The 25,819-nt window shown below is 39.7% G+C and overlaps 1 long non-coding RNA gene across 1 annotated transcript; it reads left to right on the top strand.

The window, feature by feature from the left end:
• Window positions 1-25,819, top strand: LOC146506938 (uncharacterized). Its single transcript, XR_014877331.1, has 3 exons — window positions 1-571; window positions 8,823-8,988; window positions 10,055-25,819. It is a non-coding gene; the product is annotated as an uncharacterized LOC146506938 (long non-coding RNA).

Here is a 25,819-nt window from a genome sequence, read left to right as displayed (position 1 = left end):
CGTTTTTGTTTTTTTAACATATATTTCTAGTTAGAGAAATTTAAGAGGTTTATCCCTCAAAACTGTAAATACAAAAAAGTTGCACAAAATAGTTTCCCACCACAGGAATTTTATTTTGAGTGTCTTCATAGTTTTATTTTTGAAATACACCAATTTTTATACACTGCAGGAAAAACGAAAATAATTATTATAATGCAAATTTGCAAAAAAAACAGCATATGCATCAAAATAAACTATTTTCAGCGGTTCAATTTGACTTCTAAGCATCCCAGAAACGACACAGAAAGTCATAAAGTCAAATATAACTTTTAAAAACACCACTATAGGCTTACAAGGCACTGATGGTAAAAAACAAAACAAAACTACATTGCCGCGAAAATGACGTCACTTCCGGTTTCGGGCAGGTCATAGTTCAACGTCTATTCCAAAGTAGGAAGTGATATGAACAGCTGATCGGTTTGGCAAAGCATGTTTCTGGGATATTATGTTTTTGTTGCTGCAAGCGCTTTTTATGCAATTTTTGCAAAGCAATATGTGGAAGGAAACCGGAACCAAGCTGATGGCATAGCATGTAAGTACAACTCCTCCGGTTCCATACGCAAAACAGAGCTTGCCCGCTCCGACCGGCTTTAACAAACAAATGGCAGCTCCAGTAAGACTCAAACCAGATAAAATAATGACTTTAGATAAAATGAGCAACTGCAGATGAACATGAACCAGTCGCAGCTGTCATAGGCCATACTTATATTTTCATTATTTTCAATGCCATTATTCATGTCATGTCCCGTGATTTAGAAAATAGTAAAATTAGTGAAATTAGTAACTGACAATTTGGTCCAAACTTTTGCTCTATACTACACTGCTGTGTACACTGATATGTTTTGTCATAGTTGAATGCAATTACATGTTCTTGTTATAGCTTCAATTATCACCTTTAGTCAGACCACTGGAAGAGAGCAAACTATCATAAACTCGAACTAGGGCTCCTTTGGCATGGGTAATTGTAGTGAAATGGATGCAATCAATAGAAGATAAATGTATATAATGTAGAATCTATGACTTAAACATTGTGTAGACTTTCCACAACACTTTAAATATAGTCTTAACTATGTATTTCTGCTCTTTAGGCTTTATGATTGAGCATGGACATATAAGTGACAAATGTAAGCAATGTGTGTCAGATCCATTTAAAAACTGTAACACTGCAAGGCCTCGTGACACAGTGCATGTATTTTTTTAATTCTATTTATAATTTCATTAGCAGTCCATCATAAATAAGTGAATTGTGACACAAGTACATTTTAAATAAATGTTTAGTTATCGGTTATCAGTTTTTCTTTGTATTGTTTATCAGAAAGCTTTCAGACAAAGAGAGAGAGATTTCTGGGGGTGGGATGTGAAGTTGACCTCTAGAGCACAGCCGCCAGATGCAGGGAGAGAGAGAGAAACACCACAGACATGCAGGGTAAACATTGCCAAAGTTACTGGAGAATAATTGCTTATTGCCATGGTGAATTCAGAGTTTGCCAATTCTTAACGGACATTTGAAGACTTACAGGAGGTAAATACTTTAAATACCAATTTGTGCTGAACTGTTTCGATGAGATTTAGTGTGTTAAAAATGTAGCGGCTAATCACGTTCAGCATATTAGCAGTGTTAGCATGTGTTCAGTAGTATGGCTGTGTAAGTTACTGTGTTCACGTTTCCTAATGTTCTACTTCAAAGCTGAAACTAATTTTGTGAAGCTTGTTAAAAGTCCTTTATCCGTGGTCCATACGACAATATGGACCACGACAGACCTGGATACAAAGATGAGGTCCAGGACTTTTTCTTAGTCCACAGAAGAGCCTAGTTTCAGCGATCCTTGCTGTTTTCTTGATTGCTTTCTCAAAGGCTCACAAAGTTTTAGATCACATAACTGATTCAAAACTGACCTGTTGCAGCATAAACTTGTATTTATCTTAAAAGACTTTAATGTTGGTTGCACTGTGCAGTGTGTGAATATACTTTTGGCGGGGCCTGGGGGGTGGGGTGCCCTCAGGCCTCTGGGCCTGAGGCTCGGTCCTCTCTGGCACAGCTGGCTGCCGGCAGAGTCCGCGGGCACGTCACTGCAACTCCCTCTGGCTGCTGGATGACCTCTTGTTTGAGGCTCTCCTCAGCTCTTCCCAGGAGGGTGGCACGGCTGCCCCTTTGGTGGTCCCCCTTGGGTCCTCGTACTCTGGGGCCTCTGGATGTCTGGGGCTGGATCTCTTCCATACCTGCTTCATGCCCTGAGGGACGAGGCTTTGGCTTCCCACACTCCCTAGCAGATCGTTACATGGAGAAACCTTTTGAATACAAGCGTGCTGATCCACACAGGTGTGCACACAGGTGTACACACGGGTGTTCACAGACCCAAACTACACCTTTCTTGGCTGCTACCTCAAAGCACATTGTGCGCTGTCATCTTGCATGCTGCGCAATAACATTTAATATTTAGTATCTACTGTTATCTACTGTTAGCTAGTTTATTGTGAAGGTGTTGTATTTATTATGTTGCTCTTTTTTTCTTTGTTTTCTCCTGTTTTTTTTGTTTTTTTTATCTCCATACAGGTGATCCAGGTGTTTTGTTTGTTTTTCTTATTTTTCTTTCTCCCTTTCTCACCATCTCTTCTCCCCTCTATTTTTATTCATTCTTTCTCCCTGTCCTATCCCCAAGTCATATCTGTCCCGTCTGTAACAACCGAAAATCAAATCAAATAAATACATAATTCTAATAAAGGTCAATCAAATGGCAAGGCCATGATGATCCACTTGGTAAAGTAAATCCGCTTGGCATCTTTCTTGGCCTTCAGACAAGAATTCTGATGGCTAAAGATCCAAATGGGACAGGCAAAAGAAAAAAAGAAAAGAAAGAAATGATTACTAAACCAACCTTTATTTCCATTCCATTCCTTAAGTTTTAAAGATTAAAGACTCATATTAACATATACTAGAAGCAGATGTTTCTGGAGCCTGAATTACAAACTGCTAAGTGCAGGAATCTGTTCATATTACTCGTCAATGTAATTCATCATCGTTGTTGCTGTTTGAATATAGTGAAACTTAACACAGTGTTTGGATGACCTCGTTCATCTCGTGACGAGGTCATCCAAATGACTGTGGATCTGTTGAATGAATGGCTATGGATGCTTAATGGATCGTGACCACCTTGCCCTTGTAGTTTCTTTTTTCGACATATAGCCATTTTGTTATTCGGAACAAATCCGGGAATCAATGATCTTTGGTAATCAACAGTAATTACTAATGCCAAATAAACAGCCTTTCAGTCTGACTGAACTGTGTACTGACTCTAACTTCGAAGGTGAACTCAGATGAAAGAGCTGAATTCAAAACCTGCAAACAATTTAAGTTTCCGAAAAATCTGACAATTACTTGTTAATGCAAACTTTTACAATGTTCTTTGGTGCTGCTCATCTTACCCCGTAATGAGTGTAATTTCACACATCCTCAGCATTACTGCTTCTTTGTGCCACACCTGCACTACTTACAGACTGGTGGTGCTGATTAAAAAACAACTGACATCAGCAGTGGAAAATGAACAAACGCCTCGTGTCACACTTCCGACCCCAGGGTGAAAGAGTGCAAATGAACGAGTGATCAGTTAGTTCACTATCCAATCGTCTGTGTAATATAACTTCCCTGTTGTACACTCACCTGTGTCAGCAGCAAAAGCCTTTTCAAAATGTCAGACAGCTCTATTATCCATTTTCTGCCTAGGCTCCCTATGTGACAGGTGTACAGTGTAAGCCCTGCTGGTGCTTTTGACAGTTAATAAAACACATCAGTTAAGCCAATTACAGTGGCCAAGGTGAAGGAGCTGTACAGTTCCTTTATTGTTGTTATTTCAATGTATTTCAAAGTTAGAATTATTTTCTTCCAGTTATAGGCAATGCTAAAGTTGAGAGTGAAAAAACAAAGAAATTACTAACTAAATAATTCTCCCATCATCCATAATCCTATGCTATGACAACGTATTCACTAGCTGCGATAACAAACTGGGAAGACCAGCCACCAAAAAACCCCACTACCTTAAAAAATGTAACCAGGTATTGCAAGCACGTCTCTACTCTGACCAGAGCTAAACTCTCCCACCTCTAAGGAAAATTAGTCACGAGGACCGCAAAGTTTGGCATCTGGTGCTGAGTTTTAGTTTGCTAATGATGCATATTAGCTTTAGTAAAATGTTAGTAACTAGTAAAGGCGTGTTATTCTACTTTTAATCTGTGTCTGTTTTGTCTTATTTTTTTTATTATTTTGCAAAAGCCAATGAACACCCCTTTAACCCTCCAATGTCACCAAGCCAACTTTGCAGTACTATAGTTCACATACCCACCTCCTAGCTACCTTGAACCCACTACATGAAACTGTTAGGCAAGTCACCAAAACTGATACTTACTGTACAAATTGATATCTACGTTTTTCCTTTGTTTGTTTTTTGTTTGATTTTTTGAGTACCATAGGTTAAAAACTGTCAGATTAGGTCCTCATTTATGCCAGTACTGACACAAGTAGTGCCTTCTAATGCTGACAAGCAACTACACAAAACTGGGCTGCAGAAAGGCACACAGTTCCTCTGCTTAGCCATAGCAGCAGCACAACAAACCTGGTGAACCATGTTCAAGACTGAGTCTTCATGAAGAATTTTGTCAGTAAAGCTCCTGTTTCAACAATATATAACTACTAAACGGTCATCATAAATGTTAACCAGGTTGCTACACGCTATCATTAGCACCATTTAATTATTAGCAGTTTCCAACATTAGATAGCAGGTAACAAATATGGCTAATCATAAAATGATAAAATTAATGTTGCAGCAAATTTTTCAGCCCCACTTATCTGTAACATTATAATAGATAGTGTTAATTTAACAGGATAAAATGATTATTTGTGTCTTAAAAAGTATTTTATTTCTCCCAAAGTAATGGATTAGAGTTGAGAAAAGTGTACCAGCAACTAGACAGAAAAGGTTGCAGTATACATTACCGGCTCTATTTAATCAACAATGAAAATATGAAGCGCAGGAAATAAAGTAGGCAGGGAGAGAGGTGTTGTAAGCTTTTTACTTCCTGGGAGCGAATGAAGTTAAAAGTATAAGTTTCCTATACTAGCTGCTGGTGGATCGTATGGGCTACTACAACAACAGTAGGCTGTAAGCTGAGCTCAAATTAAACAGGTGTAAGTTGGGAAAAAAACAAAGTATAAAATAAACTTTTGAGAAATTTATGCAAAGTGCAGGTCACACTATATTGAGTTTCAAAATATCACATATACTACACTTAATAAAGTGACCAATCCTGGTCTACAATTCAGCTGCCTTTCACAAATTTTAATTGTTACTCATTTAAAAATAAATCACATTTAAGGGCTTGAACATTTTCATGTTTAGTTTTCAGCACTGCTTACAGTTATACTTCTTGACTTGATCAGCTTTGAGCACATTGCTGTTTTTTTTGGTTGAGTAAAAGGTAAAGGTTTCAGAGGTACGTCACACATAATCACTTAGCTCAATTTAGCTTTAGTTAAACATTACATTCAGTGCATGCAGTTATTCCAAATATAAGGTAGGGAAGAAACAACACCCTCTGCTGTGCCCAATCACTCACCTTCACCAGGTCAGAAAATGTCAGGTCCATCTCAGTTAAGTTTAAAAATGTACGTTTAATTCCTTTAATGCACTTTAGACTTTATATTTTAGTGCTGTGTTGGGTTAGTAACAGAGAGACAGAGGACTAGCACACAAATAGAAATGCCCCTGATAACGATACATCCTGTGAAAATGTGCAAATTGTCATGTCTCCGAGGATCTAAGCAAGTGGTATCGGGATATTTTCTCACATAAGACACGTCAAGTCCAGTGGCAACCATTTAAAATGCTTCAGCTGATGATGAGCACATGATCTCATATATATTCACTCCTCAGATCTCATCTCTGTCACCTTGATATCTTGATGGCTTAAATTTGTAAAATACTACATTACCTATATTTACAATGGACTAATGGAAGACGAATAGCTGTGCTATAGAAATATGGACAAAATTATCAGTCTAGCCTATCACCTAATAAAATAAGATTCTCATATATTGATGTCAGCTACATCTTTTTTGTAGTTTTTAGAGCTTGGATCTACGGAACCCCTCTGATGGCATGGTCCAAAAAATAAATAAATTGTGGCCACAAAATACTACTTCGTGCCCTCGAAATAGTATAACGTGCCCACGAAATACTTATTTGTGGCCACGAAATACTATTTGAGGGCACAAAATAGTAATTCGTGGGCATGAAATGCTAATTTGTGGGCACAAATTGGGTATAACATGGCAACGAATTACGCATTTGTGGCAACGAAATATATAACGTGCGCACATCATATTGATATAATTCCTGGACAGCTGCGTAGAGAAATAGTGTAACAGTAGGCTAAACCTATACACCATGGACAGAGACAGTATGATTGAGTTTTATTTTAGGCTGGGAATGAGCTACAATTGGCAATGCAAGGAACCATTATTACGGAGAGACATTTAAACAGGATACTGACAGCCCAGTTGCTTTACAGACGTAAGTACGACCTGAACGCCGGGATAGATTTTATTGTCAACCAACTGCAAGGGCCTGGGAAGGATCACGGTTATCGGTCAAGTTGGCCCACAAATTAGCATTTTGTGCGCATGTTATACCCATTTTGTGCCCATGAAGTAGTATTTCGTGGTCACAATTTATTTATTTTTTGGACCATGTCATCAGAGGGGCTCCGTATGGATCCAACTTGACTATGTGCTTACTTAATGACTTATTTAACTTTCTGACACAACATTATGTCATTCTGGCCAATTACTTATCAATCATCAAAACTGTAATCCTTTAACATTTTTTTCCTTAAAATGAGATGAAACTGATTTAAATCTACTTAACAAAATAAGTTTGAGCAGATCAGCGCAAATAGTAAGGGTCTGGGTTGCGAAGCAGAACATTTTTTTAAACCGTTTTGCACATCAGATGTTTCATAGTACTTACTGTTGGAGTCTCAAGGTGAAAAAAATGTAATTATCCCAACATAATTATTTTTGGTGGAGATTTACTGATGGTAGCAAAGAGCATATATTCTGTAATATAGGCTTTGGCGCTGACTCAGGTTTGTAGCCGCTTTCTCCACCTCGTCTGCATTCTGCTCTAGTGAGCAACAGTCATCCAAGTGATTCTGACTTAGCTTGACCTAGGACAATATTCACCAGGTCCAGTTCCACCTCACTGGGCGCGTATTGCCGCTTATGCACTTAACAGTAGTGCGCTCTTTCTTTTCCACTCTTCATCCTCTCCCGTCTTTCTTTTAGTTGTCTCAACAATTTCTTTTTGCATCTCACACTCTTTCCTTCACTCATCCGTTCTGCGTTCTCCTTTTACTGTCTGTTACGCCAACTCTTTGTCAATTTGTGCTCATAAATTCTTTACCCATCTCCCTAGTCATAATTTAATAATCAGAAAGAAAGAAAGCGGACTAAAGTCATTCTTTTTTTTCTTTTTTTAGATTTGCACAGTCATGTATGTCATGTCCAATCTCATTAATAAATCTGAAAAAGACTATATCAAGTTCGAAATGTGATACATACGCATCTGTGAGAATCAATAAACCCATGGCAAACGGAGAAAATAAGTACTGTAAGACTGCATGAGTGGTGTAAGTCTGCAAAGCTTATACTAACATGGGCGCATTCACTGAAGCAAGCATGCACACACACATTAACGGACCACCTTGACCTGATAAAGACGCATCAATACTTCTAGCCCTAGCGGCTTCGGTAAGGACCATGGTGGCAAAGTCATTGTTGTATCACCAGCTAATGGTGCTAATATTTGTGTGGGCCATAAATAATGCTAACAAATAACCACATAAAAAGAATTAATGAAAAGCAAACAGAAGTGGAGCAGAGAGATGCATGGTTATACAGAGTAGGGACAAATTACCCTAGGGGGTGGTGGTGGGATGAGGGGCTTCTGTACAGTCATTACTCTGTACAACGAGTACGGTCTGGCTAACACCTGTGTTTCCCTCCGATCTGCTTCACCCTAATTAGCCCACACACACCCTGGGGATCCTCTGACACATAAGACCTGGGCTGAGGTGAGAAGGGGAGGGTTAGAAAGGGGGAAAATGAGGAGGGCATATAAAAGTTGAGGAAGAGAAGAAGAAAAAAAGGGGGGGGGTAGGTAGAAAGGATGGGTTCTTGTCATTTTCTTTCAAAGTCCTCTTCTGCTGATATCCGATTAAAATGTTTTCATGAATCAGTGTCAGAGAGAAAGTAGAGAGAGACGGAAAGAGAGCATGACAGCAGGGCTGGCAGAAGTTAACTGACATCTGCTGACAGTGGTGAGAACTAGAGGCTGAGAGGTGGAAAAGTCACACTCACCTCCCAGTTTCATTTGCACTCCCGCCACAGTTCAGATGTGTGGAAAGAAATGTTTGTTAATTCAGATGTCGCTTTTATTCTTCTTAGAAACACCTGGAACCCCCCTGCCCCCTGTATTACTTCCTCCTCCCACTCCCAGTGATAACACGATTCCTTAGCGTTGCATCCTGACAGTCCATCTTGTTGAGGTGGAGGTGTTTTGGTGGCAACTTAATGCTGTCACACAATTAATGACTTTGAATGTCTCAAACTTTTAGCTATCCTAGCTCTACATTTTTTCACCCTATAAGTTTGTTTTCTTATACAAAATGTTCAACTGGCCTGTGACATTGTTTTTGCTCTTCTCTTCCTTTCCATTGTTTTCTCACTGAAGGCAATCAATGGGATAAAGTTACCGCTTGCAAATGCATGGATCCAACTTGATGCCCAGAGGATGAGGAGGATCCAGAGGGGGCAAAGAAAAAGAACGAGCAACGTGCACCTGTATGTAAATAGACAAAGAAAAGTCATCCGATTTAACGGCGTGTTTTTCCTTTCAAGTGAGTGAGCATATTGCTTTATTCATTCTATGTGTAATGCCAGAAATGACCACTTTTGATGCTTTGACTGCTGCAGGTTACATGAGAGTAAAATTCTCATATTGTCTCTACTTTTAAAAAAAATGCATCATGAAGAAGTCTACACTTTCATACACCTCCTTTTTCTCACTGTCACACTCACTTTGCCACTCTTCACACTGTTGCCTGCATAGCAACACACAAGGCAAACATGCACACACACACACACACACACACACATGCACAACCGCATACTGGACTACGAGTGTCTTCGCTTCTGCAAACACACACACATACATGCCCCCACACACGCATACACAGGAATTCATTTGAATGGATTAAAGTTGACACTCAAAAATTGTGTTGCTCTATGGCTGATTTTATGCCAGGAATCTCTAGTACAGTGTGGTGTGTGTTTGTGTGTGTGTGTGTGTGTTCACACTGAGATGGGAGAGTACCGATCCCACACATACATCATATTATTCTATGCCTCAGGACCCCTCCAGCCACACGCGCGCACACACACACACACTATTAGCTCTTATTAATAAAACCAACTATATATCGATATTTAATGTCACTTCATTACATAGAATTACAAGAAAAGCAATTTTTAATTTGATATTTAGCTCTCTTATATTTTAATTGCAACTTTGATCTATATTAATTAATTGAAATGTCCTCATGCACTGTGTGTGAAGAAGATTTCTCTGTTTGAAGCATACAAGACGTCAAGTCAGATGAATATAATTAAAATGTATCAACTGAACAAAAAAGTTGGGATTCCCTTGATGTGAGGAAAACACCAACATGGAATTTAAACCAAAAAATATTTGACTGAATTGACATAGTCTTGCAGATATCGACAGAAACCTGCTTTACTGTGTTTTTATGCTAAATATCCTCGTACTGAGATGCTAAGAGTGAACATTTTCTCTTCATTTTAAAATCTCTCTATTTTAATATATTACTCCTAGCTTCCACATTTCTCTTTTTGTGTTTTTTTTTATTCTCCTCTCCTCTGCTCTCCTCTCTTCTCCTCTCACAGACACATCTGAGACTCCTCTGGCAGTGACAGAAGTAGGCTGCATACGCCACAGCGCCAGTCCAATCAGTGACGATCTGCATGGTAATGTGTGGCAGGGGCGGGATAATGAAGTTCCCAGCTTGCCGACTAGAAGGCTATCCTCCGGTGTGCTGAGTGATTTATCTCCTCTGTCAAGAGCCAGGACAGCCAGGACTTGTCCTTCCCCATGGTCCCTAAGAACAGGACTTGAGCAGAGCCAGATAAGAGATGGGAGGAGAAGCTTGAAAAACATGAATATGAGCATAGGCATATGATAACAAAGCAAACAAAACCACATATTAACTGTGAAGCTTTTAAGCAGTAGTCTGCTTACTAGTACTATCTTAAAATGTATTATTTTTGTTGTGGGACAATAGTAGGACCTTTGACTCTGCTCATATTTTTTTTCACTCCTTTGTCCGCTACACTGTAGACTTATCCATCACACTCATCCCGCCCAAAGCCACATGACAAAATGCAAAACAACTCTCATTCATGATTTACAACTCTTTTGTAATGCAGCCACAAACAAAACCCAACAGTGCTGTTGTCTATTATGCAGAATGCAAGCCAAAAACATAGAAAAAACAAACAAACAAAGGCCGTGTTGTCGTTTTTTAATTTTTTTTATTAAAATCCAAGTATTTGGAAATGTCTTAGAGGTTTTTTTCCATGTTATTTAGGATAACATGGACTCTTTGATTCTTGAAAGCAGGTATGAATTGATGGACATTTAACATGAAAAATATATTGTCAGCTTAATAACAATTTACCAAGTAGATTACTTTAGGTAGCCACACTAGATTTTCTTCCCTAAGTAGCTTTGCTATAGGTCGCCTTCCCCACTAAAGTAATTAGCAGTGTGCAAAGCTAAGGTTTTAAAATAGAAACTAACATCTTGGCATGTTAACTGACATTTTTTAGTGATTCATGAAATTAGTTCAGAGGTTTAGTTCCTGCTCATGCCAAACATTTGGTATGTTTTTAGAATAAAATATCCACACAACATTGATCAATGTAAATCCTCACTGTACTATTCAATTATGTCCAACCAAACAGTTTACTTGGGCTACATTTTAGTGTTACGTAGTGCTCCTGTTAGTTTTCGAGCCAAACTGAGAGGGGTTTTTTCCCGCTTTTTTCCCATCAGTGTTCAGCAGGCTTTTCTGTGTTTTTGTGATCTGCTGACATAAAGCTGGATGATAGATTGGTGAGAATAACCTACAAAAAAAGGTTTTGGCAACATCAGCTGTTTCAAACTATGGCTAAAATCATCACTTTCAGCATATTGTGGCATAATGATTGAGTTGATGTAGTCATCCTACAGGCGATGGGCTACACTGTAGGAAGACTGCTGTCATTTCATACTGTTGCTCTTTGTTTCACACTGTGTAGTTTAGACCTAATTACCTGTATTCATCAAAGCACACCACATACTGCAGCCATGATCAGCAACAGCAGATATAACCTGTAACAAAGTCTTTACACCATCGTCTTTATTCTTTTCCTTTTCCACATACTTCTTTCTTTTCTCTGGCACTCAACATTGATCCACGTCTCCGAGGCCTACAAGCTTTGGTCAAAATAGTTCAGTGAAATACATAATGAGTTTATTTAGGTAATTAAGCATTCAACTGGAATGACAAAAAAAGCTCAGTGAATATGCCTAAGGGTTTTTTCGTGTTATCAAGGCAAAATTCTCAATATACTTAATATGTCTAATAGCCTAATTTCCTAAATATAGAATTATTTCTACTTGTTTTACTGGTTAATTAAATGAAACAATACATGACAGACAGCTGACCTGTCCCTATATTGGGTACGTGGAAGAAAATAGACGGAGATAAAACAAAGCTTGGCTGGCAAGTCTTTTTTCAATACAGGAAGAAGCACATACATTAGATTATGATATACCACATTATTGTGTCATTAAATGCTTTATTATTACATTTTTACATTTAAAAATGCAATTAGAGCTATATTACTTTTTGATCTATGTCACATCTTTATATGAGATCTATATGTAGGGAAGAAGCTGATGTTGCTGACAAAGCTTGTGCCTTGACACTGAGGCAACATGGTCTGAGATTTAACCAATACACTAAGAGGAAGATTATATCACTGAATAAATATTTTTTAGTTGTTGAGGCCCACGGTGGAGTAATCTTTTCTATTCTTTAAAACTGAGCTTCTAAATTAAACTGCATCTACAATAACTATCTTCATCCACGTAACTGCTAATGTTAAATGAATAGGAATCAAAGCGCATGTAATGGTTTTTTATTTTGAAGAAAGTAAAATAACCACACTTTTTTTGAAAAAATATTGATTTCCCCCCCCACATTACACACTACTATATATTATACTAGTATGCACTACTTTGTTAGTGCAATGAATGATTAATTCCAATGTACTTATGTTTTTTCCTCTCACCTTTCCTCTTCTGGTTAATTAAAACAAATGAACAAAGCCAGGGGTTCTCATAACCTGATTTAGAAAAGATCAACCTCATTTGGAGGGAATTAAAATGTAATGCAGTGGAATTCATTATCTAATTTCTGCTGTGTATTCTACGAGGCAAGGTACAGTATCGATGAACGTTAAGTAAAAAACAAATGTTATCACTGCTAAAAAGAAAGTCACAACATTTATAAAGGGCGAAAAGCAGCAATTGACAGAATATCCAGAATAATTAAACATACTTAACAGTTCAAAAAGTGTGAAGAGAGCATCACCCAAAGCTTTTGAAAGTGATAGCAAAGTACCTGGTTTAAGGCAGGAGTTGCCACTTTAATTTATCAGCACTTTAATTAGCCACAAGTTGAGAGACTTAAAGGTTTACTACCTTTAAATTGCATTCAAGAGAAAGACTAAAGATGTGGAGAAAACTTACATAAAGTTTGTTGCAATAGAAGAAAATATTGTTCTTGTTTTGTACATTTGTTATTTATAGTTTGCTGGTGAATGTGTCTGCTGTCACTACAAGTTTCTTCACACTTCAGTCAAACTCCTCAACATCACACATGTTGGCCAAAGTGATTAAAAACATATCTATTAACATGATAAATCACAGAGTAATTTTCTCATTTACTTACTACTTCTACCAGTGTTTTTATACATTTCTACACGTAGACAAAATAAGATTTGTAATTTTTCTCAGAGCAGTGAAAACAGAGCCAACAAAAACTCGTCTAGCAGTATGGGCTCCCATTTATCCTGAATATTCTCAAACATTCAGAAAAAGGTTTATGATTTTGAGCTTTTTAAGTTTAAGCCTTTGTTATAATTTCCTTTCATGAAAAGAAAATAATTTATTCTAGCAGCTCAGTAAAACAGATTCAAGCTAGCTTTCAAAGGGAATAGCCAATTGCAGCCCAAAGATGGCAATAATTTATTGGATAAATCTTTGCAAACAGGCAGTGGAAGATTCTTTACAAGATGTTTGCTTCGCTGTTTGAGGTGTTAAGAGATAGATTTCTTTCACGCTGTTGGGTTTTAATCTGTTTTTAGATTTCACTGGGCAAGCACTGTCTGCCTTGCTTTTCCTAAAAGAACACATCTTGTGTAAGTATAAGCTCTTGAGATAGTAGTAGTAATTTTTGGTTTTATGATAAATAGCCTTGTGAAACTCAAAGCCGATAGCCTAATGCCTGGTAAAAGCAAGTCTGGTTGAAACCTGCTAATTTTAAAGATCAGGCTAACAGAAACTGGACATATCAAAAGAGTATTGTTTAGCTTTAGTTCATCATGAAACCATGATGAAGAGATCATTTTAGTAAAAGATAAAACATACTCATTAAGAAAGAAAGGTATTTAAAAATTAGTGCATCATTTCCAGTATTTATTAGTTTAGCTCAGCTGTTACCAGGTTCTTACCTTTATGTAAATCCTAAATCCTTCTCCAACAGCAAGGCTATTACTTCTTCAAGCACCCCAACACTCCCCGTTTCTCACATATAAAGTAAGTAAAAGTAGCTCTAAGTGAGTATAATGATGCAGATAAGAGGCTCATTAGGGGTTTTTCTAGCATAAGCTGGCTAAAGATACAGTCCTAGATAAAGACAATGAAGACAACTCACGTGAGTCAGGTCTTTTTTGGGTTTTCTAGAACTTCATAGTCTACTTCTATTGGACTCAGTGTACCACTGAAGTAAATGTAATACTATTAAAAAAGACTCATACTGCTAATTTGTTAAGATTTGTTATATCTGACACTGTATCATCAGTAAAAAGCCAGAAAATCTGTACCTTTTTCTTTGTTCATGTTTTTTTTTTTTTTTTTATCAGTCATCTGTGATAGGGTTGGGTACAAAGGCACAACTAGAATAGAAAATGTTTTCCTTTTTCTGAGTCAAAAGGATCTAGTGTTACACTCTTGTTCGCTGTAGCTCATTATTAGGAAGCGTTAACAAGTCTGTGTTCAGGCAGCGGGGGGAATAAGTACACAGTAATTGACTCCTGGCCTCTCTCATCGCATTAGCGACCCAATAAAATGGCTCTGCTTTCACAGGCGTGCAAGATGACTGAGGGAACATGGTTGTCTCATTTGTCATCAGAACTGCCTCAAATAAGGCCTCAGCATATGAACCATGAACTTGATCTTCCATTTTATAATAGACTCATTGGGTGTGCATCTGTCTTTATCCGTATCTTTATTTTTTCTCTATCATCAGACTCTGTGAATGAAGCCTCATTTGCATGACAGTGTTCACAGCATAAAACACCAGTTTAACATTCAATTGCACACATAGACTGTATTTATGCACACACAAACTGTGACTTGAATGTCAAAGGCATGTCACTGCAGAGCACAACCACAGTCTGGTAGCAGCTGAGGCTGCCGTGTGTCTGAGCAGACTCCTTAGAAGCAGGCAAGGGTGAGGGTGACAGCGTCAGCTTGGCTTTCCTAATGAATGTCTCACTTCCTGCGGCACACTTCCTTCACTCACCCCTTGCAGGCACCTAGCACCCCACCGCCTACGGGCCCAACATCTCACCGGTCGACAGCTAGTGCCATCGTTGGTATGACCTCATGGCCTCCCAACCTCGCCAGCGGAGCCAGTGTCACTTTGGTTTTGGCAAAGACTAGGGTTCGGGGGGTGGTGTCAGGCCATTGTGAAGGATAAATAAATTAATAGAAGTTAATGAGAGAAAGAGTAGCAGCACAATGAAAATGTGTGTTTTTACAGTGTCTTTAGAGTTTCAACACAGTAAGACATTAAAGAACACAGACTGGCATTATTAGTATACCATAATTATTCTAATATTTCTATGTGTAAAATCTATCATTAGAATTATACTGCCATAGTCAAAAGACATGGAGGGAGAGTGAACAATAACTTTAAATTGCCAATATGTTTGTCTGGGCCTTTCTATGTACAGTAGAACATTTCATTATGGATTACTAACATGTCCAAGATATTCCCCACTATGCACCCAGTACAGCCCTAAAAAGATGCAGAAAATAAATGGATGAAAGTATTTTCTTTTTAATGTATATTATCTAAGTTTATTAAGGACATGTAACACATGTGCATATCAATAGTGCAGTATCAAAGAGTGGACTAAAATCTGAGTATTGAGATATATAACTATTTACTGAGGTATAATCATTAGCGCATATAATTTTATCACACAAGACGAAACCAAACATCCTATTTGTTCTTCTTTTTTAAAGTTTCGAGACAATGTGGAGACGTCAGACTTTAATCTCTGCTACTTTGCATAATAATGTGAAAGGACACTACCCGGGTAGTTTAAAAGATCACACATACACACTCTCACACACAAACAGATATGAGACTTGGTTGAATGCACCCCACACAAATTGCATGTAGTGTTGCAAACATTGCAAAATCACACCAGCACAGCATTTGTTTTATTTGGTCACTGACGTGTCATGTAATCGATCAGACCTGCTCTTTTTTTGTCTGCGTGTTCTTCATTGTGTTATATACTTCTCTAACTTTCCCTTTTCTGATTGCTGGTTTTCAGTGTTGTTATTCAATGTGTATTTCTCCCATCTCCCCTACTTGAGCAAGGTGACAATTACAGGGTTTCCAAGCTGAGAGGAGACACTCATCAACAGCTATAATCTGTGGGGACCCCTGTCACACACTCTCTCTCACTCTCTCTCACACACACACACACACACACACACACACACACACGCATGACCAACCTGCTTGTATAGCATCCGCATTCAAAGCCTGATACAGCACACACACACACACACACACACACACACACACACATTTTACCACCCCCTCATGTCCCATGCTGTTCCTCACTCACAAGTGGAGCAAGCAAATCCAGAGGCATGACAGACAGACAGACAGACATATCATTATCCAAGCCTTTCCATCAGTTTGGGTGTCTGATGATAGCAGGGATGAGGACCACAGTCCCATGATACTCTTAATGCAACTCTGTGCATACTAACAAATACCCAGATACTCACGCCGTCTGTAAAGCCCATACAGTATGTGCCTTTCACTTCAGTCAAAAGTTAGGATGTTTTAATGGAAGAAACAGCGGAAAGAGTGGAAGCAGTAAGTTATTTAAGAAACATATAGTCATCTCAGCTTGTACAGCAACCTCGCTGAAGTACAAATCAGAGTCTGTCACCATGAGGAAAACTACTAGTGCTAGTTTGTTCCAGCCTCTCTGAACTAACTCTTCAAATCTTTAGAAATGCAAAACTCCTTCCCATTCCCTGTCTCCCCTTTCCTCTGTCCTCTCCTCTTTTCCTGGTGTGGACCCTGTCTGGACCTAAACAGGAAGGGTGTGGTGCTGAGGTGGCACACCAGGGTCGCGACCTGGCCTCCCTCCCATCATTAGAGCCTCCAGCTGGGCCAGGACTTCCGTTGATGTGGTCCACCGAGGAGGGGAGGCAGGGGAGGGACATCCCTTTAATTGTACCCTAGGTCATAGCAAAAGGAATGTCTGAGGTCTGAGGCCTTGTTACACACTCACACAGACACACACATCTACAGACACTCAAATACACACTCTCTCTCTTGCTCTTTCTCCTCTGTCTCTCGTTGTTCTGTTCTATGTTCTCCACCTCCCATACACCCCTGCGGAGAAGGCCACTAATTGGCACATTGGCTGCCAGTGTGGGTGTGGAGGGAATGTCAGCACGCCACGCCATAGCATGGAACCCACAGATATCTCAAAAGCAATATAGGAACCCTGGGGAGAAACAGAGAAGATAAAAAGCACCTTACATCACAGCTTCCTTTGACCACTACATAATAAAAAGCAGGTAAAAAATGATGATGCATTAATTCAGCATACTTGATACTCAAGTTGCAGCCACGTCTGTAGGAATAGGAACGATACATTATGACAATAATTACAATTGCTTCACATATTATTACTAATATTTCAAATTAAATAAACGACACATCCACAGCTAAGTTCTCATTCTGTGGTAACATTAGAATAAGTAAATATGACCCAGATCATTAAAAAAAAGACTTTGCTTTTATTGCCAGGTAGAAAACGAAAAAATCTTGGGCGCAGATATGAAAATCTGCAGAATTTATCTCTTAGTCTTACCGTTCCACAGCCTATATACCTAAAGTGAAATATAAAATAATGAAGAGTATAACATTGGCAGGTGTTAAGGTGTTTTCCACTGCAGATAGCCTTTTTTTATCCTCTATATCATACATGATAATGTATTTTTGTATGACTAACTCAGATTGTGAGTTGTGAACAAACAAAAAACGCCAGCTGAAGATCAGCTGAAGATGTAAAACAATGACAGTTCTTCAATTTGAGACCAATAGAAGAAGACTAGGTAGCAGAGCCAGCATAAAGACAAAAATAGAGTGGTGTTGAGGGCTGGTTAGAGTGGGTGGGAGGATAGGAGTGGGTCACTATTGGTGCATTTGAACTTGTGGCAAGCCGAGGTGCAGGGGGCCCAAAAGGAGGGAGGGCAGGTCAAGGACTGATAGCCCACAGGGTTGGTGGAGCCTCAGCCCGTGGAGCATGCAGCCAACTTTCCAGTCAACAGATGAGTCAGTCAGCAGAGATGCGCCTAAAATAAATGGCTTCCCTGTTCCAGGCGGAACCACACCCTCTCGTGGTTTCTTGGAGGGCAGCGTGGGCAGGCTGCGCGACCGCCCCTCTGGGGTTTCTGGGGCTTCTGGGGCTGTGGATGAATCTGAACGGGGGAGGTAACAGAGGTAGAAAAGGGGACCGAGGGAGTGGGTGGTGAGTAGGGCCTGTGAGGACCATGGGGGTGTGTTTGAGGTCCCAACTTGGCAACATTAGGGTGAGGAGCTGGCAACCCCTCAGTCTTTTCATTGTTTATTGTTTACCCACACCGCGGACAGTAAACAATGGCACACCCACTCCTTGGGCAATCTGCGGTGGATGCTGGAGGTGAAGCTCCCAACCTTTCCTATTCCAACACACCACTGGGCCTTTATGGACAATCTCATTTGCTGTCTTTTCCTCTGTCATATTTTGCATAAAATTCTCCATTATGTGTATATATATATTTTTTATTTTTTTATTTTTTTTAACACATATAATGTAAAAGAAAAATCCTTCTATTTCTCTCAGTCTCTTTCTTTCTGTGTGCTGTGTGTGCCTCTCTCCCTACTCCTCTCTATTTTGTGCAGGTCCCTGAGTGATGGTCAGATGCTGACTCTCTAAAACAGTTCAAAGAAAAGGCTAAACCTTAAGTTGGTCCCTGACAGTACACCAAGGTGTTTTGGCCAGTTCAAGGTTAGATGCCCTCTCGACTCTTGCCGTCCATTTGTTTTCTTACGGTTTCTTTCAGAGTCTCACTCTCTGTCTTTCTATGTGTATGTGGGCATGTCCTCACCCGTGATGGGTCTCGTTAGCTGTCAAGTGTCATCTTTATTAGCGCTCTCGGTGAGTCAGAGGAATGACAAGAGAGAGCTAGGAGTCGGTCTTTCATTACCCCTGGCGACGGAAGTGTCATTCTCTCCATCTATTATTCATATTCTCTTTAATTTAACCAGGTAGAAGTAGCCTCACAGCCCAGCATTCACAGATATAGTGAGTCACACTAGCAAGACAAACACGGACATGGACATCTTTTTTTTTTAAAGCCATTCGCACTGAGACAATCTGCTTACTGACTGCCAGAACACATAGCAATTTTATGTTAGACTCGAGGCTTAAAAAACTGTAAAGATATGAGTGCCATCTGTTACAAAAATGTTGAATATAGTCAGTCAAAAAGTAATCAAAATACTTCTGTATGACAGTACACTCAGTGAAAACTTTGAAATCATGAAAGGCTAGGTGTGATTGTTTATATTATTACAAAGGGCTAAGGTTTTTCTATGTTTCATGCTTGAAAGGAGAAAATGCTAATCATTGCACAATTAATTATGAATATGATAACATATAATAACATTGTTATTTTTTTCTTTTGTTTGTTTATTTGTTTTTTTTCCAGACATTTCTTAAATTTGCTTTGGGAAAAAAAATCTTTAGGGAGTACCTACCTTGCCTACATTAGATAAAAAAGATCAAACTGCAAGCATACACTCTTTAATGCAAACACACACACACACGCAAGCAAGCAATCATAAACAGACGCTCAAAATCCACTCAAAACCACACAGAACACACACTGACTAAAGCCTTTAGGAGCTCCAACTTCTCAAAGTTGGAATGATAAGAAGAACAAGGAGAGCAGAAAAGAGTGAGACAAAGAAAAAAAAGAAAAGGAGATAGCGGGAGAGAGGGCGAGATAGAGAAAAACATTACATTTGCTAGCCTAGAATTAGAGCGTGAATGTATTGTCACTCAACTGAATGTTGCAAACTCCAGGTTCCCTCAAAAACAGGGACGTTTCCCTCACTGCCTTTTCCCCCTGAGGACTGGGTGCGTTTGGGGAGATAATTGACGAGTCCCTTGGCATGCAGTCAGTGAATGAGCGCCACACTCAGCGACTCACAGCCACACAAAGCTCCCTCAGTGCGCGTATGTCAGTGTGTATGGCGAAACAACAAACTGGAAGGGGAGTGTGCGTATGTTTGTGAGTGCATGTATGGAAGTGTGGAAGTGTCCGCGTGTGCCCGTGTGTGGTGTGTGTTTATCAGAGAAGGAGGAGGAGAATGGCATGATTATTCCTTTCTTTGTGTCGCGTAATCCATTTCTGCTAAGCTTGAGAGAGCACCCAGGAGTAATGAGAGATGAACCTGAAACAGCCTGACTCTATGAATACCCTTCCGAGGGAAGGCCTGTGCGTTTTCTTTTTCTTTTCATCCCTCTCTTTCTCCGTGCCTCTGTCTTTCCTTTCCGCCGCCTGTGCAATACTTCTGTTTGACTAGCAACTGTTGTGTCTGAGCTGCTTTCTCAAACTATGAGACAGCTATGTCAGATCCGGTGTGATAGATTGAATGCCAGCTTGTTTTTCCCCCTCCTTCCTTTCCATCTTTTTGTCACCAAAAAGCTAAATGCTTGCCAGACTAGAGAAATTGTAGGTATCAGAGTCATGTTCAAGAGGAAAGTTTTAATTGTTTACAGGGAAAGTTCTGTTGAGGTGCCAAAGTAAAGTTGGAATAAGAAGTCTTCTATTTAAAAAGCTTGGCTGAAGTTTCGTATGACAGACCACAACATGTGATACTGACTGAGTATATGCAACATTTCCTATGTTCTCTTGTTTTAAATTTTGGTCATTGATTAGTCATTAGCATTGCAGCGGATGTTTTAAGATACACTGACAATTAGTCAAGAACAAAATGCAAAATATACATAAATACAAAAAGCAAAATTTACATCTTAATTATTGATTTACTGTTTCATCTCTGTCAACTATGAGAAGGGAAGAGTTGCATTTTCATTCAAACCTTCTGCATTATCAATAAATGTAAAAAAGGGGAAAAAATGCTCATTTATCCTTAATTGCCCTTTCATTTCAACAAAACACTGTATGTTTACTTTAGTCTACATGAATAAATCCAGCTGATGAATTATGTTGAAACAATAAACATAAACTTTAAAAAAGATCCAAAATTTCAGCTTCAGTTTTCACGTAACACTAAATAGAAAAATGCATAAACACGTATCCGTGTTGTTTCAAACTACAGAACACTTTGAAAAGCTGAGCTTCCTCTAACAGCTGCCAAACTGACGCTATAAATACTCACAACTGGCCAGCCTGCTTGTATGTCTGTTTACATGGTCAACATTTCAGCACAGCTTCTATTTATTCAGTTAGTTTGTTTATTAATTTTGAAGTCGTTGTGCAAAATGAAACTGTCTGATGTCGCTTAGCACTTATTTCAATATATGGACATTTAAAGGTGGTTTTTTTTTCCCCTCTCAATTACAGCTCCAGTCTTCTATCGTCTCAGGCGAAGCGGATTTTCTCCAGAAATGTGATACATTGAAAAACAAAGAGCAACTTATTTTCATGTGCGGTTAAATAAAATTTGTCTGTTTAAAAATCACAGTTCGTACTCGTAAGAGCAAAAGAGAGAATCCAGCCAGACGTGACAAGAAACAATGACACAGGGCCAAGTTTCCTAATATTCTGACTGGAACCGTAAACACTTCTGCTAACAGATTGAGGAAGCTGTCATATCCACATTTGCCCGGGGACAAATTAATTCATAGGAAAATAAGAAGAACAGGCCGACACATAAGAGGATGTCTCAGCGTCAGACATACATATTAGAAAGACTATGAGAATCACTGTGTGAATCACTCAACCATCATCTCTTTAAGTGACAACAATAAGATAAATACGAACACTTTTATAACCTTCAGTTTCACATAAAGCCTGTAGATAAGGCTGAATAAACAGAGAGAATATGTGCAAGTGTTTGTGTGATGTTGACTGCTTCGGAGTTTCTGAGCGTGCATGTGTGTGCGCACCGACATATGCGTGTGTATGTGAAAGAGAAAGTGCATGCCAGCAGAAGATTCAGCTGCGAGTGCAGTAGGCTCTTGCACTCAGTCAGTTTGTCCCTGCTGTGCACGCTCCCACCCAACGCCTCCATTCCCGACCCCCTGCAGAGGCCTCTGATTGCCGTGGAAACCGCACTTAAGAAGAAAATTAGGATTGCCTCCTCCCTAATTTAAAAGTACGGCTTAATTGGTTTCATTTATTACAGATGGAAATGCAAAATAAATGTTGTGGTATCTGATTTCATAGGTGTTCTTTTTTTTATTTGCTTAGAGAGATGAGATGAAAATAAACAAATCAAACGACAGCTTAAATGAAGGAGCGCGGCTACTGCCGAACAAGCACAGCAGAAGACATAAAGAAACAGCAATCCAAATGTAGACAAAATACATGCAAGCATAGAAAACATACGGTGGACACACACAAACACATATAAAACCATGCAGCGCTTCATACAAACACCCTTTAAGGTACACTCAAGCAGGCTGAGTGTAGAGGTGGAAAATTACTGCTCTGATCCAACCTCCTCATGCACAATCAAGACTGGATTTGGTGCAGGTATATTTATCTCTTGTGGCATTTAAACAGACGTGCAGCCAGAATTGAATAACACAAAAATATTTTTCTTACACTCTGCTGCTTGAACAGCAAAATGTTCAACATGTCTTCACGTACATATCTTTTGCATGAACCCGCTGGTGTGCACGTGCTGTTTAAAATGAGTACAATTCGACATCAACATCTCTGAGGGGGTCGTAAACACCGCTCTTCCTCTCTGGCCATCTTCATTCCTCTCAAACATTTCCTTGACATGGGATCTGCACGATCACACCAGAAGGTGACACCAGCCGGTGGTCATTTCTCTCTTACTGACCGGTTCTGTGTTGGAACCACAACCACGCCATCGCCACGCGACGTCCCGGGCCCAGGTGAGCTTACCACTGTCCACGGCACAACACAAATATTACTCCAGTCTTTCTTCTGTACATATGCGCACAGGGGGCAAGCAGCGGGGCACGAGTGGTTAGTTTATTTCTGGATGTATTCATTACACAGTGAAAGGGTTGCAGTTGGGGCTAGGCAATTGTGGCGCCAGCGTGTGATTGTGGCAAGACAGCCTGACCGCTCAAAAATGGCTGAGCTAACAGGGACGGGAGTGGAGACGAGCCGTACACTTGCAGTCTTTGGCAAGTTTAGTCTCCTCGCTACACCCCTCACTCCCCACCAAACACACCTTATGATGATTATTTACCCCACTGAAACCACTATACGCCGAGACGGTTGACAAAAAAGCGCCAGAGAGAGAGAGAGAGAGCACAAAAGGGCAAGGAGAAGAAAGAAGCTGCGAGATCTAAAGTGGAGAATCTGAGTCTTTTCTGCCTTCGCGTTGAAACAGGCAACTTCAGACGAGACAGCCACCAAGCAATCTTGGCAATCACATACTCTTCCACAAAGAAATAATAAGCAGCAACTGGAGAGAGCGAGAGAGAAATTGTGAGAGAAAGAGAAATGGGAGGGTAAAAAGTGAGAAATGGATAGAGTTAAGAGAAACTACTTCTTTGGAGAAGTAACTATGCTCAACCTCCCAATGTTGAGAGAGCAAGAAGTTTATTTGATGGCTCTGTACATTTGAAATGGTGAAAAAACCTGCTCCTGTCACCTTTGCCTTTCTGTGGCCTGTGTTGCTGAGGGTGTTTCACTCTGGAGTTGTTGTGGAGCTGTTTTGTGATGAGAACACCCTGAGGGAGACACAGTGGGACACAGGGTGTTAGGGTTCAGCTGTGTTTGCTTGCTTACAACCTGAGGAAGAAGAAGGAAAAAAAAAACACAGACATAAAATCAATGATGAGACTGTTAGTGGAGGTTTAAAAGAGAACGTTTAGACAGGATCCCTGGGTGGAAGGTGATGTAGTTGCAGTTTGTAAAAAGCATGTGATCCAACTCTTCGCTGCAAAAGAGTGTGGGGCAAAAAAGCCTCTGTGTGAATTGTGGTTTTGTGCGAAAACATATAGGAGTGATTGAGCCAGGGGATGAGTGAGCTTGAGAGCATGTGTTGATCTGTTTTTTTAGGTATTTATGTGAGGTGTAAGGGTGAAGGGGTGGGGAGTCGGTGCGCGGATGCGTGTGTGTGCTTGCGTGCGCATATGTGTACAAATGCTAGCACTCTGGTTATCTTTTCTGTGTGTGGTTTAGAATGATAAATCACATCCCATTCTTTAACAGTGACAGCTCTTCGTGGCAGCAAATCTGATTCTGGCCTCTTAAATGAAGACATGTGGTTGAACGGAGGCTGTGAGATCTGAGGTTTGTGATGCCTCTCAAAGAGAATGTCTGAATGGGCCTTTTGATAAGAAAACAGCTTGAAGCCATCCCACACAGGCATGAAAACAGCATGCACCTCCCGTGCGAGAGCCAAACAGATTGGAGGGGATGTGATGTTGGATCTGTTCCTATTACCCAATGAGCCAAGTGCGCCGAGTGATTGACAATGATTAAGTGTAAGAGGGTATGCTAGTGTCATTCCCTGAAACATATTTCCTATGTGTCAGTGTGTAGGAGGGTTGGGCAGAGCTTGTCCATCAAAAAAGACAGGATGAATACGGCGTCCCTGTCATTTGCGGATCTTATCACTCTGGATCAAATTACTCTCTGTCGGGATACCTGAAGTATTATCTGATGTTTTCCCCCGTGCGATGGTAAAGTGTGCTTTTTTTTTCTTAAGTGCAGTTCAAGCACAACAACAAAGAGGTGTATATCACAGACAAATAAAACTCCTCCAGCTTTGGAATGTGATCGTCCAAGTTTCAACTTGGAATCCGAGATGCAGTCTCTGCCAAGTTTCAGGAAAGCAGCGCTTGTTGACAAATTGGTTGAATCGTGATCAAGGCACCTGCCACATTAAGAACCTGAAACAGGCACCATTTGGCGGTTCACAAGGTCACTCGTTCCGTGTTGAGGAGAGGATGCGCGTGCCAATTTTTTCCTTTCAATCATATCGTGCATGCAGAGATTAACACCTACTTTTGCAGGGTTGGTTTTGGATCAGATGTAACAAAAAACGTATTTATAGGTGGCCCCCTTTCACGGCTCTTCTTTAATTCACTTTCTTTATACGCCACGCAGTTTTTATTACAGCTACATCACCTTGCAGTCTGTGTTTCAGCGCAGACTATAAGGCTAGGACTACAGGAGTACCCACTCTGAGTTACCTGCTTGTCAGTATTAGTGCCCTTCTGAGCTCAGTGTATGCTATATGTTTTTCCTAATTGCAACCACATAGCAAAATATAAACACAAAATAGAAGTGGTTATGGCAATTTCACAGCATAACAATAGTGCTGACGGTGTAATGCTTTTATTTATTCTTAACGAGCTTCTAAGTGAATCTCGAGATATCATACAGTGGAGTGGCTTCCGAGAAAATACAGGGGTTAATATTCTACTCTACTCTACTACTCTACTCTACTAAATGTATATTGTATACAAAAATAAACTCTATCCATTACACTCATTAAAAAAAAATCTAACATTACTGGTGTGTGGTTGCAGAACTGCCGTATAAGCTCTATAATCTGCTACAATTATGGCAAGAAAAATCAAATACATAAATGATGACAATATCAACAACATAATGTATTACAGTGGATGGTGGGACAGCACAAAGACGTGTTGAAAAAAGGTCCCTGTCTTGCTGATTTCATGCAGACGGCACTTTTTTTGGCTTACCGCACATGTCGTTTTCATGACAAATCACCAAATTGATTTGGAGAAAACATTTGGAGGAAAGTTTAATTTTCTGCTTAGCAAAGATTTAAATGTATGCAATTATGGGAAACCAGAAAA

Source organism: Neolamprologus multifasciatus, chromosome 12 (genome assembly GCF_963576455.1).
Source record: "Neolamprologus multifasciatus chromosome 12, fNeoMul1.2, whole genome shotgun sequence".
Taxonomy (NCBI): Eukaryota; Metazoa; Chordata; class Actinopteri; order Cichliformes; family Cichlidae; genus Neolamprologus; species Neolamprologus multifasciatus.
This window is presented reverse-complemented; position numbering and strand designations above follow the sequence as displayed.